A 19059-nucleotide genomic window follows, 5' to 3' on the forward strand; every position below is an offset into this window, starting at 1 on the left:
AGCAGAAAAGCATATGACACTGAATTTGCAATGACTTAAATAAAACTTTAACTCTCCCAAAGGAGTTTGTACACATACTTGCTATTTACCCTCAAAGTTCAGAATACATTGCATTGCTACTATCGCTGCACTGCAGCTCTCTTGGTAATTTATGTTTGGAGTAAAATTATTTCTCAAGAGTTTTTAAAGAATACTGCAACATGGTATTGGAAAGTAGCCTGACTGAGCTCTATAAGATGATTCAGGTCATAAACCTGCACCCCAAACAGTACTTGAATAGCTCTATTTATTTAACTGATTTTTAATTGACCATCTGTAATAGTTAAGTGCTGATCTGGACTGCAATCCAGAACATACATAAAACTACATCGAGGGAAGAAATACGTTATGTTTACCAATCTGAAATTTGCATCACTTGTCAACTATTACTGATTAAGATTGCATTTGTTTTAATTTTGTCATGCTGTTTTGCTTGTTTCATCATGTACTTCAGTTCATTTTTTTGTGATTCTTATGGTAATATGGTATTTTAAATTCCTCCCAAATACTACATTTGTACAGCAACCTTTACACCAGGTTTTCAACTAGTTTACTGCCATGGCTTTTATTTAAAAACCCAAAGACACAAAGTGGTGGTGTAGCAAGGCTGCCGAGAATCTACAACAGCAAATTCTTGGCAGTCTCAAACCTACAGCTCCCAAGATTCCTTGGAAGGAAGCCATGACAGTTAAAATGAGTATAATTTTGTAGTATATTTGAACCTTCACTGAAATTAAACAAAGTTATTTTGGGGAGAGGGGAGAGGTTGAAATGTGTTTAAGGTTAACAATGTTATGAAAACCTATTCATTACTGCCCTATTAAATGTTGGGGAAAGCATGGAAAAGTCCTTTCTCTTCCTTGTAAGAAGGAGACTAGGTAAAGCTGTAAATGAACTCCAGTTAAGTTCCAGAAAAAGTATGTTTTCACCATTCTGCATCTCAGTGCCTTTTCTTTCTAAAGAAAGCCCTGGTTGATAAAAAAAGAAGAGTGTTATGCTTGCCTGTCTGATTTATTTTATTCACCTCTTTAGGGGAACTTTAGTAGTTTGAGGTACAGAAGGATTTATTGTGTCATTTGTACTACAGTTTCCCTCCGGAGAGATCAAGTTTTCATGTCTCTATTCCTCTATAAAGAGAATAGAAGGGCAGACTAAGTTGGAAGATCATGTTTCCTCACTGTCCGCATTCTTTTGTCCATCCACTGTAGCCCAGTCTGTGGTGATATTCAAGACAGACTCTTCTTGTTTTCCCAGGGTAGTAATTTCCAATAGCTATATGTACTGTATGCATTTCTCAATACTATTTTGAGCATTAAATAATTACATTAGAAGTAGGAGACTCTTTCCATTTGTTCTTTTCCTGTTGAAACCCGAACACAGATAGCTTGTGTTTCTGATTAGAAAAGACTGAAACATAGACCTTAAATTTAAGACTGCCAACATAGCCAGGTTCACTCACAATGTGAAATTAAAGCATTTTCTCTTGTATATTAGGTATCTAATTATTAGGGTTTAGATCAGGCATCCCCAAACTTCAGCCCTCCAGATGTTTTGGACTACAATTCCCATCTTCCCCGACCACTGGTCCTGTTAGCTAGGGATCATGGGAATTGTAGGCCAAAACATCTGGAGGGCCGCAGTTTAGGGATGCCTGGTTTAGATAGATAGATAGATAGATAGATAGATAGATAGATAGATAGATGATAGATAGATAGATTATAGAGAGTCTCTTCCTATAACCAGCAAGTGAACCAGTTCACTATTTATCAATAGAAATGACAGAATTCTACTGATCCCACAAATATGTTGTTTTCAACAAGGAACTACAAACTGGAAAAATAATATAATATGTCAGCAAACTTCATTAAAAAGGCAGTCAAACAGAGAGCTAAAGATATTACCATTTCCCTAAAATGGGATGCAGGTACAACTTATCTATTTTAGGCATAGGAGCCAGAAGTCAGCAATGAAATGCTATTTGGGAAGAGAGAGAATTTACTCAAACTTTAAAAGGGAGTATTTCTCCTTTTACGTGATATATATATAAATAAACATGCACATTTGAATTTATGAATATTGTCGTTCTAAAATACTGAACACTGGCAATGACAACTGGAGAATTTATGATATGCATAGCACTTATTTGTTTAGGCATTTCATTAAAAAATATATTTTTAGATTATATATAGCCAACATTGTGCCCTCCAGATGATGATAGTGTCCATCTCTCACCTCCTCCAGCTTGGCCAATTGTCAAAGGATAAAGAGAGTTGTAATTCAACATCAGAGGTCACTCCTGATCTAGATAGACCACTAGACTATTAACCTGAGTAAATTCTGATAATTGATGCACTAACAGAGTAGAGTGTCTACCACAACACATGCAACTTCATCCAACACTGAAGTAGATAAAAAACCAGCCCCATAGTTTAAATAATCCTAGTTGGCGGAGGTTACAGCTAGTCACCACCATCCATTCTGACCACTTCCAACCACTTGAGAAAAGATTATGATAATCTAGAAAACAAGAAGCTACTCTCAGCTTCTTTGTGCAAGGCATACTGAAGCAGGGAAGAGTTGGTTGGCCCCACCCCGGCCTCTGCATAGTGTGTGTTCCCAGTCAACAATAATGCATGTGCTTCGCCTGCATCAGTCTGGAGTTTATCTCTCTTGGTGTGATTGCTGTCTGCCTGGATAAGAGATATTTCTGTCTGATTGCAGTGTATGGTATTGTTGGATTGCTAGCTGAGTGGATACAGATGGGATGTGGGTGTGCTCCAGAGTCTGCCTTCCTATAGCGCTATAGGACAGAGTCTGCCATGGGCAGCAGGCCTCAACTATCATGGTGGGGTCACCCCTTCAGGAGCAGGGGTGATCCTGCTCACACCAGTCAGGATAAGGAAATGTGGGCAACTGCTTTTGATCCTTACCAGGGTGACAGCTTGGAAAAGGGGAGTTTGATTTCTTTCCGAGTGAGAGACAGTGGGAGGAATGTAGCAGTGGCATTACTATCTGTGACTCTACTCTACCCATTGTATATGGTGATACTGGACGATGATGAACCTAAGATATGCATGGGTGGGAGTTGCAAAGATGCTGCCCCAACATGGTGCTGCATAGGAGAAGGTATAATCATAATCAGAATAGAGCCTAGATGTTTGATCCGTGACAACCGTTTCAGTACCCTTCCACTCCTCCAGAATTCTAGATTCAGGGTTGGTCTGACGCAGTCGAAATTATTATAAAATTTAAAAAGATTTTTTAAAATAGTCTAGTAGCACCTTAAAGGTAAAGGTAAAGGTAAAGGGACCCCTGACCATTAGGTCCAGTCGCGGACGAGTCTGGGGTTGTGGCGCTCATCTCGCTTTATTGGCCGAGGGAGCCAGCGTACAGCTTCCGGGTCATGTGGCCAGCATGACTATGCCGCTTCTGGCAAACCAGAGCAGCGCACGAAAACACCGTTTACCTTCCTGCCGGAGCACTACCTATTTATCTACTTGCACTTGATGTGCTTTTGAACTGCTAGGTTGGCAGGAGCTGGGACCGAGCAACGGAAGCTCACCCCGTTGTGGGGATTCGAACCGCAGACCTTCTGATCAGCAAGCCCTAGGCTCAATGGTTTAGACCACAGTGCCAGGTGCTACTAGACTATTTTTTAATTTTTTTTAAAATTTCTTTAATTATTTTGACTCCTCCAGAAGTTTTTGATAGATTATGCCTTGAATCTTTTTTTGTTTGAATGTGACTAATATGTTTCCATGGAATTACAAAATTGCAGAGTTGGAAGGTACCCCAAGGGTCATCTAGTCCAGACCCCTGCAATGCAGGAATCCTGCCCACAGCCATCCCTGGGTTGGCACAAATAATCAACCTTCCAATTAACAGCCGGATGTACTGACCCATTGTGTCTGGAACCCAAAATCATGAAACAACAAATGTTAGCTTTTGTATCTTACAGATCTTTCTTATTTACCTTCTGCTAGGTCAAAATACTTATTTAGCAGTTACAGTGTCCTGAACATTGTTCATAAACATAGACTCCAGTAAAATTCCCATTAATCAGAACAGCAAGAATGAGTATCACTATGATATTTTTTGAATAGCCCTATTTATATTGTATTTCATATCGTAATTTCTTGCCTAAATAACCAGTAATAGTCAGCACAGAAACATATATTCCTCATGCATTTTTTGTGTTAGGCAATCAAAATAATAGTCAGATATTCAGCAAACCCATATTTTTTTATGAAAAAGGGTTAACTGGGAGAAAGTCGTGCCATATTGACAAAAGTAGCTTTGCTCCCTATGAAATAAAAGATTTCAGGTTTTTATGAAGGATTTCAAAATGTTGCTGGGTAAGTTAAAACTAAACAAATAGTGATTCATTTCCCCTCAACATTAAATAAAATTGTCATTCCCTGAAACTACAGTCATTGGCTTTTGCTTTTGACAGAAGCTGTCTTCTAGAATCCAAGCATTTTGTCTAACATCTTTCCAAGCAACATTTAAAGTAATTATTCTCTCATGCCTGTTCACTTGCTTCCGATTGCTGTCCCAAACTTCTCCCATCAGTCTTCACTTGATTGCCTGTATTATTCACAATCAATGTTCTGATCGCAGTGATCAGCGATCTGTCGTGACTCTATGAAATATTCTTTTCCACAGCTGATAGCTATCTTTGTGCTGAGCTTTTATCTTCTCCTTCTAGGTTTACCTGCATCACTATTTAAAAGCCCTTTTTTATATAAGAAATTTGTGAAGAGCTTTCCCCTTGCTTTTCACATTCTGTATTTCTGTAACAGATCTAATAAGGGGACAAAACAACAGACTGTAGTAGCAAGAAACAAGTGGGATTAATGGCCATGTAAGCAATTACATAGGTTAAACATTAATATGAGATGACATACCCTTTTACTTAGTGAACTCTGATAAGAATATTCAATATTCTCTAGTTCTGACATTTTATACCAAAGGATACTGATGATTCTATGTGTCTATTATTTCTTTAACCATCTATTGCAGTAACTCCCCCTAAAAAAAGCTCAACAACTTTGGCTCCCCCCTCCCCACGGGTAGATCACTGCTAGATTTTTATTCTGGAAGTACCGTAGATCTACTGCTGCCGCCATTGTGAGTGTTGGGGAAGGCCGCTCCCTCCTGCAAGCCAATTCCATCGGGCCTAGGGGGCGGGCCCCACCACCACAGCTTTAAGAGGCTCCAGCAAGGCCTTGGGACATTGTGGTTGCTGCTACTGCTACAGCAAATGTCGAAAATGGTTTTACGTGTCTTTAAATGTTTTAAACACATTTTGACTTCATTGCACTGTGAACGGTGGTTTTTATTTATATATTTTTATTTTATTTTTGTTTGGGGTGGGATAAATGTTGAGTTGGGGTGGGGATTAGTTTTATTTCAGTACAATTGTTTTTGGCTTTGTTTTTACTTTTACTATTTTGTTATGCTATTGTATAGTTTGTATTTTGCTTTTTAAGGGGAAAGGGTCAGGGCTGCCTGGGAGTGGGCCCCAGCCAACAGAATGCCTGGGGCAGGTTCCACAGGGGCAGAAGCACCGGGACACCCATCTCAGTGATCACAGGCAGAAGGAGGAGCTACTCTAAGACCAGACCATGTCATTACCGAGGAGGCAGGTTTAGTCATTGTTTGAAGACTATCCCTGTCTCCGGGTCTGGTCCTGACAGGAAGGATACCTACTGGAATTAGCAAGGGAAACCCAGCAAGGTGCTGCTGTGCAATGCCAGGTCAATGATGTATAAGACTACTGCCATCCACGACCTGATTGTAAAGTAAAGGTACCCTTGACCGTTAGGTCCAGTCGTGGACAACTCTGGGGTTGCGGCGCTCATCTCGCTTTACTGGCCGAGGGAGCCAGCGTTTGTCCGCAGACAACTTCCGGGTCATGTGGCCAGCATGAAAAGGCCGCTTCTGGCGAACCAGAGCAGCGCACAGAAACGCCGTTTACCTTTCTGCCAGAGCAGTACTTTTTATCTACTTGCACTTGATGTCTTTTGAACTGCTAGGTGGGCAGGAGCTGGGACCGAACAACAGGAGCTCACCTCGTCGCGGGGATTCGCTTACCCTGCTGCTAAAAACTAAAACCCTTTAATATCTAGAGAAGTTTCTTTTTGTTGTGTTTCTTGTTTCTTTGAAATAATATTTGTTTATTTACTTGCCACCATTTAAACAAAGCAAGCTAATCTCCTCAACTGCTAAATAAAGAAAAGCAAACATTACTCTTTCCAGGGTATTCTGTACAGTATAACATTGTGGCAGTCTATTTTAAAGAACACAGCAGGTGGCAAGATCATGCACATTAACAGAATTTTTTTTAAAAGGGGAATTACAAGGGTATATTCAAAACAATAAGGTGGGCCTGCTGAATTAACTAAGTATTAATTATCTCTGGACACCTGCTTACCTTTGAAAATCTATTTAAATTAATGACTAATATTATTCACATGTGGTTAAGAGTCTAAGTTCATTCTCTGCATGACATGTTGGTGTAGTTAATTTTTGTTTATCAAAAGAAGTATCTTAAATATTTAAAATAATACATGGTGCATCCTATTTTCACAGTAATTTCTAAAATACACACTCAAATGGGACAACTACATCTTCTTAAAAGGTACTGAGATAGCTTCCCCTCTCTCTAGCCTATGCTATATACAGTACTAGTTTAGTAAGAATACTATTCTGCATTTAGACTAAATTTCACATTTGTTTCCACCCAGTGGTCTGGCTTTACTTCAAGTTTGGGAAATATGCAAGCTAAACCTTTAGTAGCATGTTTGATCTTATAAAAATTCATGAATATGATTACCACATGCTTTCTCTACCAAAAAGAAAGGCTAAATACCATCTGGGCAAGATAGTCTAATTAGTGGATTGGACCACGGAAGCCCTGTTAGCTCATATATTTAAGCTCATGCCCCTTGTCCATTTAGAAGGAAATAAAAATTGGTATGCTAAGAAAGTGGACAGCAGCAATCCTTTAGAATCAGGGCAGACTGAAGTTAACTAAGCTCACAGAATTTAGCCATCCAACCCTCCCCATGGGAGGTTCCTATTTTTCTTTTCTTGATGGATATAGTTGGCCCAGCACAAACCTTGCGAATAAACTTGGCACCACATGAATCAGATTTTAATAAGTTGAATGGCATGCTGAAGCAGACTGGTATTTAAAGGCAACAGCATATGATGGGGACCTTTTTTTTTAGATTTGGCAACTGCAATAGAAAAGTAAATGATAAAAGTAAATGAGTAGCTATTAAAATAAAATGGGATGTAAGTGGGAAAATGACTTTGCCTTGAATGCACACATAAAGTATGAAGATACTACAAATAATCTAACCTGCATGCACATAAATGTACAATAAAATCATATCATGTATACTAATAAGGAAATTGTTTTCCAATTTAATATTATCATGTAGCCAAACACATTACCACAAACAAGAAAAATATATCAGCTTGTTTGGGGGAACCAAAAGCTGCACAAAAGTAAATATATACTGTATTTTAAAATGGGGTGGGGGCGCTTAAGGGATCAAAGCACCCCAAAACAGACTAATGAAAACTAGACACGCTTATTGATGTATTGTCTGATACCAATTATCTGTTGGAAGTTGAAAACAAAAGGGGGATATGGAAAGGAGTATATTGGAACACTCAACAGAGACACTCCCCATGACAACATAGTAGTAGTAGTAGCAGTAGCAGCACTAATAGTAGCCGTAGCAGTAGTAGTAGTACCCTGTCCATCTGACTGGGTTGCCACAGCCACTCTGGTCCCAAATCCATGAAAATGAAACACATGTATCTGTATAGATTTACATTTCTGTATAGGAATGATTATGAGAGATAGTGTGCGCAAACACACAGACACAGACACAGACACAGACACAGACACAGACACACACACACACACACACACACACACACACATGATCCAATTCAGAACCGTTGGAACCAGCTTGCTATAGAAAATGGAGATAAATGTGTGAATCAACCTTCTGTAAAAACAAAGTCACCCCTTAAAAAACTGATCATCAATCTGGAAGCGAATTGGCTGTGCCAAGCCATTTTTCTTTATCTCAGAATAATTTATGAATGTGCTAGTGAAAACATGTAATGACTTTAACCAAAGACCTTTAAAGAAAAGCAGGGGCATAGTATTTTGAATGCTAATGCTGACAAGTTTCAACAGCTTATGATTAGCATTCTCTTTACCATTTAGAGGGGAAAGCTGAACAAATAAATGCCTTTGAAAGACTAATTGAATATACTGAATAGTCAATTCTTGTACAAGTCATTCAAAGTTTATCTGCTCTAGATTCATTGTTAACCGTTCATTTAAAGTATATGAAACTTCTAAGACTACTTAAATTGTGACTAATGTCATAGATGTTCATTTACATACGTTCAAGAGTATTATTGGTGAGAGTAGCAGGATTCATTTGCTACAAGGATTGCACATTTTGGTACTTCCTTATCTATAAATATTACATTAAAAATCTAGTATATATTATTATTTTGTACATTGCTTTCCTAATACACTTGTAAAGATATGGGTAATAGTTATGCTCACTATTAGGAAATACTGCAATGAGATGTGGATGGAGTTTTTGTTTGTTTGGTTGTTTGTTTGGTTATTTGAAGGATCCATTAAAATTTTGTTAACTGTTTGGTAGGAGACACAATCAAAAGGTAATATAAACAACTGATAGAATTGATTTCTTACTATTAATATCAGCTCATAATACCACAAGTATTACAATATAAATTAATAAATGTGGTTTTTTCTAAATATAACATATGACCCATTATGTTGATTTAGATCCTGTCCTTGAGCCCCCTCCCCGAATAACAATGTGCGCTTGTTTGAAAATATAGCACATATACCATACTTGCATAACCACAGCTGCAAAATTTCTTCCAAAAAACTCGTATCTATTCCAAAATATATTAATGCCTAGCAATCCCCAATGGAAGTGAGAAATGTTCTGCAAACACTGGGATGGTACAACAGGTTTACACAAAATGCAAAACCAAACCATGGTCTAAATCTTGCATCACAGGTACCCCTACATTTTCAGATTCAAGTAGTCTCATGCAGAACAGATCACTGCAGTCCTCAAGACTAATAGAGCATGAACAGGGCCATCATTAGCAGATGCTGCGCCGGGGTGCAAATATCCGCCCAGCGCTCCCAAATTACCACAGAGAAGTGTTGGGGTGGCCATAGCTGCACACTGCCAGCCATTTGGGGGGGGGGGGCTCTCCCAATGCCGCTGCGGGAGAGCGATCCCTGCAGAGGCTTGTGAGTGAAGTTGCACCCCTCCCAAGCCTCCTCGGGAGGAGAGCAATCCTCACAGAGGCTTGGGAGTGAAGTTGCGCCCATTCCAAGCCTCCGTGGGGGGAGAGTGCAGCTTCCCTTCCAAGCCTCCGTGGGAGGAGAGTGATCCCCGCAGAGGCTTGGGAATGGCACTGACCGCCCGCCATCCTTATGGTTGGCCGAGCGCAGCTGGCGGGCGTGCAGGGAAAGTGGAAGGCGCTGGAAAAGGTGCACAGCTCCCCCACTTGCTGGGGCACCCCTGAGAGGCCAGTATCCTGGCACGACGTACCACTAAGCCCTATGGGAAAGACGGCTTTGAGCATGAATGACAGTTACCAATAATAAATTGCCAGTACAAAACATAAGCCTTCTTTTGAAACTCTGGGGAGGAAACCACTTTTTGACACTCTGTCCACATTATGTAATCACAGGGGTGGCCAAGAGACTGCGATCTACTCGCAGAGTTATAAACTGGCAGTGATCTACCCCCCTTTTTGTGGTTCAGGTCAAAGTTCTTGAGCTTTTTTTAGGGAGGAGGAGAACCCCGGTTTTTGGGGGTTCAGGTAAAAGTTGAAAGTTGTTAAGCTTCTTTGGGGAGCCAGTGATCTACCCATAATCTACCACAGACGTCCAGTGATCTACCAGTAGATCACAATCTACCTGTTGGACATAATGGATCCAGGAATCTATGAATTTCAGTGACCAAAAACTGGCCACTGAAGACCACACCTGGACATTGCTACTGTAACAAGTACAAGCTGTCAACAGATGGTATGATGCTGCTTATTCAACAAAATGTTTGTCAGGGAAGCATAACTGCTTCAGGCTATAGTAAATTAATCCCCAAAGAGTTATGCTTTATTTGCTCTTTTCAGGGTAAGATGGAATACTGATTAGATTATTTAGTGGAAGATTGATAAAACTCTGAATAAAGCACCTTCAAAACTCATTGTGGCCAGAATATATATATATATATATATATATATATATATATATATCAACTGATTTTTCCTTCAATGAATAGAATCAACCCCTTACCTAGCAACAAGTCTCCTTTAACAACAAAATCCAAATTCATAAATAAGTACAGTAGTTGCTTTTCCAGGCATTGCTGATCACATCTCCAAAAAGACATAGATGTTTTCTTTTATTTCCTATTCTGTTTTCACACTGGTATTGCTAGTAGTTGGCTGACTAGTTATGCAAGAAGCCAAGCCAATGATTTCAGAGCTTTAATGGCAGTAAGCAATTTTCTCCTTCCAAAATTTGAAATAAAAACATAGGGTTATTATGCATTGGTGTTTTGTTGTTCTAATTAAGATTCTTGAGACTTTTCCAGCTGGAACCCTGGGCCTTAAGTCTAACTTCTTATTATATGAAGCTGACATTGTTTAGAAGCTAAACTTTCATCTACAGAGACTCTAAGCAAGTTCCCAAATGCATACATAAACTGATAACACTGGGTTATATCCAATGGTAGCACTAGTGGGAATTATTTCTGCTCACACAAGGCAAATCACTAAAAAATTCCCTATTCTTTCTATCGAATGCAGCCTCTGAGCAACCTAAAAAGCTTGTCCTAATGGACTGGGAACCATCTAGAACAATATGGAGGTGGAGGGAATGGTGAAAACTAGGAGTCAGAAAAGTTGCACAGACAGTAAAACTTGGCTTAGTCAAAAAGCAGTAAAAGTTCCCAAATTATTGGTATAGGAACACAAGAATGGCTTGTGAGATACATGTGGCTAAACTGGAGCAACCAGCTGGACCAACCAACTTTGCCTCTTCACATGCTGAATTCATCAGGTAGACTAGAGGTTCAACAATAGGCAGGTGATACAGAGTAACCTAGGTAAAGCCTGGCAGGACAGCTTACTCCATGGTCTTAACCCCTTCGTGCATTAATTAGACTTAAGCATGTTGGTTATATATTCACATACAATAATTCCACCTGTAGTGGCTTTGGATGTTGCAACAACCCGATCCTAACAGAGCAAGTACCTTGAACACTACATGCAGCAGCTCTGAAATTTGAGCGAAAAAGTTTTACAAACTGGATGTGTATTTAAAGCTTGTAAGAATAACAAATCTGGACATCACAGAAACACTGAAATAATCAGAAGTGTGCGGTACTGGTGCATCTTGGTAGCTGCAGGTGCCAGCTATTTCACTGACTGTAGCTTTGCATTTCATTATACACATTATACAACTTTTAAGAATTTTATTCTGTTCTACAGTGACTTGGCATACATTCTCAAAGGATTGACGGTGTGGGCTATATGTCAGGGTCAAGCGGAGGTAACAACAGGGGCGGAGACCAGAGAGAGTTTAATGGCCCAGCTCTCTCTGGGACTGTCTCTTACACCTCTGAGCCTACCCGCAACTCTTCCCCCACCTTGTCTCCACCCCTCTCAGACTGCCCAGATTCTTCCTGCCTCACAGGTGGCGCAGAACCCAACAAATCACTGGCGCCTTCCCCAGGACCATCCTCCTGTTCCCCCGCCTCCTCTGCCCAGCTCTCGGACTCCTGCCTGTCCTTGACAGTTCATAGGTTTTCAGTTCACAAAGATGTTGCCATAAGCCACCGAAAAAAGCAAAAGTTGGCCTGGACAATGTTGCCAAAGAAACGAGATTCTCTAATACGGGAGACAGTTCAGACAGCAATTTAGATGGATATACTGCCATGGGGAAGTGTCAGAAGGTCCATATATTCCTTGAACGTAAGAGATGGAGACAAAGTACTTTAGATCAGGGATGGGCAACCGTGTCCCTCCAGATGTCCTAGTATTATGTAACTCCCATCATCCCACATCACTACCCATGCTGCTTGGGGTTGATGAAAGTTGGAGTCCAATGAGACCTGCAGAGGCAAAGGTTTCCCACTTCTGTTTGAAATAAATCTTGGGTGTTTGTTTCTGAAGGCTTTAATGACTAGAAATATATAATTCTGTGAGTGGAGGAACAGGGGGGGGGGACAGTACATGAACTCTGTATACAAGAGATGCCACAAACACAGAAATGTAATTAAAAGCAACACATAATTTCTAAGACGAACATGATTTTCTAGTCTTTAATCAATATATTGGTATATGTACTGATGTATCTCCTCACACTGCTAACTACAAAATGCTGCCTGAGATTGTTATTTCCTCTGCCTGACATACTGAACTGGAAACCTTCAGATATAAACAATGGCTCTTTATACTGCAGAAATGTAACATCTGTGTGCAAAATTATACTATTTTTCTCCCCCGAGCTAATATCCCCTATCATAAGTCTATTTTACAACTGACAAACGTCTCAAGTGGTCAGTAAATCTGGAGGATGAGGTGTTATTAACTTTCACTTCAAAACAAAAGTTATTATATCAAAGTACAAAACAACAGTGGCGTTCATGTTACACAAAGTCTAGCAGAAACTAGAATTTATATCTGACAGAATAGAAGTAGCTTCTCCCAAGTCTTCTCATTCCCCAACCTATTTTGCCAGCCACCACCTTTTAAATTTCTAAATTAACCATGTCTTTGGTGTAATGATTTTATCTTCTCTTTTCATAAAACAATGCCCCCCAAGTCCAAAGAAGTGACCATAAGGCTATGCTTTACTTTCTATTCAAGAACCATAATCACTTCTTCCATTTCCTGCATATACTCTCTTTTTCACGGGGTACAGTACTTAGTAAATGTACAGTGCATTCATGTTACACTATAACCAGGACAACTTATTCTGTCCTATAAATCTTGCAAGTAACTTCCACACTCAATGGACTTCAGCTGTGTTTATTGCAGACAGCAAAAGAAAATGGTTTATTTTCTTTAGAAACACTAGGAGGATTGCTCTGGGGATTGAGGTAAAGTACCCACTTCTGATTTTGCCAGACATCCACTCAAATCAGACCAATACATCTGCACAGATGAGTCTGATACAGACAGCTTAGAAGCGAACTCACTAGCAGATCCATTAACCTATGCAGTATCTGCATTCTACAACTCTTCCTTACCCATTTGTTATTTGCACTTTTTTTAAAAAAAGGAATGTACGGTAGTTTAGAGTTCTAACATGTCAAGCTCTTCAGTTTGCAGTGTGAGGCTCGGGTGGGGAGGCAAAACAAACATGCTACACATAAGCACATAAAACACCAAACCCAATAAATGGGACTAAGTTAGTACTGGAGGGTACAGGGGGTACACACATGTGGTGCAAGGTTTGGGGAGAAAGCAGCCTCACACATCAAACTTGACCTGCAGGTTGGAGGTTCCCCACCCATGCCCTAGAAAAATTCTCTCTAATCTTTTATGTTCTGGAAGGACTTATTCTTTCAACATGGAGAAGCAATTTGCAGATGTGTACAGAGACGTATCCAGGGTTGTGGGGTGGGGGAGAATAACCTAATTTCTAAACTTTGCAACTATAGCTATATTATAACATTAATTGACTACAGTACTGAATTAGCCCTTAGAAAACCGATCAAAACTTTCAAATTTGGGGCTTCACTCTCTATGTCTCTGAAAAGATGGTGTTCAGTAGCTTTCCCAGTAAACCATGTTTTTCTCAAATTCGCTATAGCTGGCTCAAAGAAAGGATTACGGCTGTCACAACTAAATAGTTATTTGAATTCCTTATCAGCATTTCAGAGTGTGCATCTCTCATGTGAAAACAAGCTGCTAAGTTTTCTTTTCTGGATCAACTCATCCTGTCCTTGTACTGGACAATGACATTAATTGAAACCACCCAGGCAGATTCTGTGTTTGTGCTCCCCTCCCCACCCCACCCATTTCAAGTTTCTGTATATCAGTTGCTTCATTTCAATGTGATTAGCATGAAGCATGTGCATCTTGTGACTTTTGCTACAGCTGTGGAAAAAAGGGAAAACAACAACATTTTTTTGCATATGCTTTAAAAACAGCATGTATTCTAACCAATATTACTGCTGACTAGAAGATTTTGTCAATCTGCTCTCAATGGCATGAAGCTAATTAACAGTTGAGAACATATTGAAAACTTACTAAGTACTATTGGTAATAAAACTACAAATTGCGATGTGACAAGATCTTCATTTTATGTTTGATTTCAGATGCAAGGTCATATTGCAAAACCAAATGATTATAGCGAGGAAATCATTTGACTAAATTGTGCATCCTCCCAAGTTTGAAAAGCAGATTGAGGATTTTGCATAGGAGCCAAGACCAAGTATTTATTTATTATCCATTTAGAGCATTTCAATCCTGCTCTTCTGCCCCCCAAAAAGAGCTCACAGAGTGTCTTATAAAACAGTCCCTGCATTCTGGCTTTAAAGTTTGGGGAGGGAGAAAAGTAAGTTACAGAATTCTTGTAATAAGGCGGCGAAAAGGAGGCCACCCCCCCCCCCAGCCGTGCCATGGTTTAAACGGCAGCAGCCACGTCCCTGGCTAACCTGATTGGTCAGCCGGAGGGCATGGCGTGGCTGGGAGTCCCAATGACATGGGCGGCATCACTCCGCGTCCTGCTGGGTCACAGGGTGGTCCCAGATGCCCACCTGCAACTCCACCCCCCCCCTGGAGAAGGGGAGTGGTCTTACAGAATTCTTCTAATCATCAGCTACAATGTATATATTTCAAGGAAAGAAAGAACCAAAGGTTTAGAAAAATGTATGGAAAGGCCCTTTACTTCCATTTCTTCTCTTTTCTTCTCTTGCGCCTTCTCCTGAGTGAGTATGTGTGTGTACGCACGCATGATACAGAGAGATAGGGAATGTACAAGCTTTCCAGATTCACAGCTCATGTTCCAAATTGTTCCCCAAATTCAGCAAGCTAAAAAAGCATATTGTATGTTTGTTTGGAAGAGGGTTCATAACAATAATAAACTCTTTGAAATATGGTCTCTTGTAGCAACCAAAATGGTTCAAATCAGATTTTGTTAACCTACAGTTTGAACAAGGAAGGTAGAAGAAATTCAAAGGTTTGGCTAAATTGACATTGACACACTTAGTAGAGATACTAGCTGAATCCATGATGCTAGAATATACCGTATAAATAGCAGGACATCTGAAGTGAGCTATATTTGCATTAGCCACGTAATATGCCACTGGGGAATTGAAAAAAGATCACCAAATGAAGAACCAAATACACACAATGACTGTCATTTGGTGTCAGTTTTTTTGTTTGTTGCCCAGCTTTGTAGTGTTTTTTCTCATGTGACCAAAATTCTAGTTAGGGTTTCGGGATAGCTAAAGTTGATGGTGCTGTATGGACTGTTTGAAAGTTGGTATCTAGTTTGTGTGAGGGTCTGTCAGTTCAGCATGGGATTTGGAGGCAGTATTTATATACTCAAATTCCATTACTTGAGATGTTTACATAATCTGAATCTGAACCAGTGTGCTGTGGTTCTACTTCAGTACTTGTGTTTGGGGGCTACTTATCTGGAAAAAAGCCCTGAAATAAAACAGACACACTGGAGTTGGATAAAAAGGGGCCTTGGATCCCATACAGGGGGCTGCTGAAGCATGAGTTGGAATTCGGTAGGGACATTATTATTATTAATTGAATTTATATACCGGCCCTATGCCCAGGGGTCTCAGAGCTATTCAAGATGTCTTGAGGACATCTACCTCAAGAGCCCTCAAACGCATAAGGCATAGGTTACCGCAGAAGGGAAGTAACAGAAGAATTCTGCTCACACTTACCTGCATCCAGTCCTCTGTACTGGGAACTAAGTGACTACATGAAGAGCCACATAAACTTATCATTCCCTTTCTGGGGAATAGCTACAATTGGGACACAAATGAGAGCAAAGAATTATGGTAGTTTTGGGTGTATACAACTAATACTAGCATTACAAATCTTTTAATAAAGTTATAACTCTGCTAATAAACCCTCTCTTTGTTCAGAAAGGGAAGGATATGTACACTTATATATGGCACCAGAGAGGTGTTCATGTCCCATTGTGTGTGCACTTTCTTGACAAGAAATCAGCGTATGTGGATTAGAAAATAAAGATGAAAACTCTTCTCTCCACCAGGCATACTACTCAGGAAGTGAATTTCAAAACAAATTTTATACAAGTAATACAGCAATTTCTCCATTTAAATGCTGTATATTTGTGTGTGAATATACAAGCACACCAATGTAGATACAGTGGTACCTTTACTTACGAATAACTCTACTTACAAATGTTTCTACTTATGAATGGAGCTCCGTCCGCCATCTTGGATGCGGTTTAGATAGGATTTTTTCTACTTACGAATGTGCGTTCGGAATGCATTAAATTCGTAAGTAGAGGTACCACTGTAATAAAAACTGTTCCTGTAACTACCTTAAGGTAAAACTGGAAGTATTAATGTTTCAATATGAATCATTTAAGCTGAACACGGTAAGAGATAGATTTTATTTTATTTTTGCAATTTCACTCATGTATGCAATACTACTGATTGCAACTAACACACCTTACTGCTTTTTGTACTTCAGATGACATATGGGCCTACTGGACTGTCAAAACTGAGACTGGGTGCTGTGAAAGCCTTTAATTATACCCCAGTTTTAAGGCAAAGAACAGAGTGCATACAACTGTGTTAATCAATTAGCTGAGCTTCTGAATGGAAAGATGTTGTGGGGTTTGGTATGTATTTGACTTTTCCTCTTAGTAAGATGCAGCATGTACGACAAAGCTATCTATTGCTTCAGAAGAGCTTTTCATGCTTATATGCACATTGACCATTGTTCCATTATAAGAGCCACATTAATCAATGTTGGGAGAGTACTGAAGAAATAAAGCATTGGCTGTTCTATCAGTGATTTATTATATAAGCCAATATACGTTTGACATGAAACAAGTTGTCTCTCTAAAAGTTGCCACCAACACATTAAACCCTTTAGGTTTGCTAATGTAGACATACATTGCTTTATATGAGGTTTCCTTTTTAAAAAGCTGTCAACCATCTACATAACATTCAGGACAACAAATGACTCAATTTGATTATCAGTACTGTAAAGGCTAATTAAAGGTATGTTCACATCAGTGTCTTGTCTTGCATTTTCTTACTTGTTTTCCCTGATCTGAAAGCAGTCTTCATGTATCTTACATAGTTTTACCATGGTGTTTTACCATGGTATGTTTTTCTCCAGTTGTTCATAAGGGAGTATATCTTCCTAGTTTTACTTAAAGAGCATGTGCCACTTGGAACTGCAATCTGTTTAACACTTGTTAAAGTTAATTTTTGTGAAGGAGCACCATAGCATAGCATAGCATAGCATACAAGGATAGGGGGGGGGGGGCCCTGACCATCAGGTCCAGTCGTGTCCGACTCTGGGGTTGCGGCGCTCATCTCGCTCTATAGGCCAAGGGAGCCGGCGTTTTGTCCGCAGACAGCTTCCGGGTCATGTGGCCAGCATGACAAAGCTGCTTCTGGCAAACCAGAGCAACACACAGAAACACCGTTTACCTTCCCGCCTGAGCGGTTCCTATTTATCTACTTGCACTTTGATGTGCTTTCGAACTGCTAGGTTGGCAGGAGCTGGGACCGAGCAACGGGAGCTCACCCCGTTGCAGGGATTCGAACTGCCGACCTTCTGATCAGCAAGCCCTAGACTCTGTGGTTTAACCCACAGAGCCACCTGGGTCCCATTAGCATACAAGGATACCTACTCATAAACATCTGAAGCTGTATTATAGCAGGTCAGACCGCTGCTATAATGTCTCCTCTGACTGGCACCGTATATTCAGAGATGGAAACATAGGTATTTTCACTAAGCTGTTATCAGAGTTTACTTATAAGTGGGCATTGCAATGCACCACTTAAAGGAGAAATTATAACAGTGTTTGTACAGCTATTATGAGGGGGATTCTAAGTCATTTTAGTATCTCAGTTTAGAACAAATTTCAGGAAAACCTACCGTACCTAACTTTGGTAAGCAGCAACCCACTAGGGTTTTGATGGGGAACCCTTCCATTCCATTCCCAGCAACTTTTCAGGGCTACATACTAATGGGGAGCACTGCCAGACACAAAAATGGGCAGAGCAATGAATGCAATTTTTGTGGAGTAAGCTAGTTTCTACACGCACTCACATACCCCTCTCTTACTGTCTGACAATCAAGAGTTCAACACATTAAAGCAAAGAAACAAAACTCTGGGAGAGTGTTATGCTAAACTAGTTACATGTATGCATTGAGGAGAAAGCTGTGGCTGAGCAGAGTTCCAAGGGCCAGATAGAGAGGTCTAGAGGGCCACATTTAGGATCCGACCATAAGTTATCTACTCCCGCAACTTACACAGGGTTCACGTTCTAGGGATTATGCCTAAAACCAAAATGGTGTATAGTCAAAACCCGTTGGGTTCAATGGCAGGTCATTTTTTCCTGAAAACTGCTCCCCACCATCCGGTCCTTTTTACTATTATTTTGCCATGTGCGTAAAGCTATATGCACACAAATAAAGTGTGTGTAAGTTGCAGGCTTACTGTATTCTAAACATAACTTGCCAACTGGCAAAAGGGCCTTAGAATAACAAGTAATATTTAACTGAACTCTGTGGTAGCATAATATATGCCAACTGGGATATAACACCTTCCCCTCCACAAGTATTTGTGCAATGCCTATTCTGCTTGTGTATCCCTTGGCTTTTAGTGGGCTTTGGATGGCTGCTCCTATTGCTCTTTTAATTTACAGATGGCTTTAGTTTGTTTGGTATCCTTTT

At 40.0% G+C, this 19059-nt stretch overlaps 1 protein-coding gene across 1 annotated transcript in view; it reads right to left on the minus strand.

Moving 5' to 3' along the window:
* Positions 1-19059, minus strand: part of ROBO1 (roundabout guidance receptor 1) — a 577320-nt gene that overhangs the window by 175564 nt on the left and 382697 nt on the right. The gene's annotated exons all lie outside the window — the stretch shown is intronic.

This window comes from Zootoca vivipara, chromosome 4 (assembly GCF_963506605.1).
Source record: "Zootoca vivipara chromosome 4, rZooViv1.1, whole genome shotgun sequence".
In the NCBI taxonomy this organism is placed as follows: domain Eukaryota; kingdom Metazoa; phylum Chordata; class Lepidosauria; order Squamata; family Lacertidae; genus Zootoca; species Zootoca vivipara.